The sequence below is a fragment of the Equus quagga genome, chromosome 19 (genome assembly GCF_021613505.1).
Source record: "Equus quagga isolate Etosha38 chromosome 19, UCLA_HA_Equagga_1.0, whole genome shotgun sequence".
NCBI classification, from domain to species: Eukaryota; Metazoa; Chordata; class Mammalia; order Perissodactyla; family Equidae; genus Equus; species Equus quagga.
In genome coordinates this window covers 653,861-654,926 of record NC_060285.1, presented here as the reverse complement: position 1 = coordinate 654,926, position 1,066 = coordinate 653,861, and positions in this window count along the sequence as shown.

Genomic DNA, 1,066 nt, shown 5'->3' with positions numbered 1-1,066 from the left:
CTGCGCGGGCGCGCGGGCGGCTGGGGGCGGCGGGCGAGGCTCCGGCGGCGGCGGCGTTGCGCGCGGGGTGCGGGCTGCAACGGGCCGCAGTCGGTAGCGCTCTGGCTGGGGCTGGGGCCGGGTTCGGGGCGGGGGCCGGGGCGTGGGACCGCGCGGGCCATGGTGTCCGCGGAGAGCAGTGGCCGCCCCGGCCCCGCCCGTGGAACCGCAGTCCCGCCCCGCGCCCGGCTGTCGAGATTACACAGACCCGCCCGGTATTCGGAGCCCCCAAGTCATAAAGACCCGAGGGTCACAACCGGCCCCCAGTGACCAGCCCGGCCGCCGAGCAGGCTCCGCCCGCCACCCTCCCCGCCCGCCTCTTTACCCCCACCCCGGGCCTCCCCCCAGCGCCCCCATCCCGCGCCGGCCTCGGGTCGGAGACGGCGCGCACAGTCCGCGCGGGGGGATGCGGGGCCGAGGCCTGCGGGCGGTCCGGGCGGCCGGGGCAGCTCCCTGTCCCGTGGAGCGACTCGGGGCGGCCTCGCGTCTCCAGGGTCACTCATGGGGCCCGCGCCACCGCCAGGGTGTCCCAAGCGCACCCAGGTACCCCGCCCCCCAGCTGCCCCCGACTCCTCCTGCACTCGGTTTCCTTCTTGGTCGCCGCCTCTCAACCGGCATCTTTGTGGAGGGAAGACCCACCCAGCTCATGAGTCACTTTCTGAAACCTAGATGTCATCTCTATTTTGCATTTAACTTCCCAAGATAGCCCAAAAGTGTGGTTCTGCTCCCACTTTGAAGCAGCCGTGGAGACTCTGCGGGTGGGCGGTTCTCCTGGGTGGGGATGGGTCCCTCGTGCCCCCTTCCCGTGTTCACCCAAGGAAAGCCACTGGCTCTCACCAGATGCCACCTCCAGGCTGGCCTCAGGGCATACATAAATCGTAAATAAATTAAAAGGTGGCCCTCTCCTCCACCCGGCCTCCTGTGCTCTCCCTCATAGCTTCTTCAGAACCCAGGCAAGGAGACACCTGAGACACAATTAAACAGGCCTCGGCCACGTTTACATGTTAGCATTTATTGTTCACGGAGC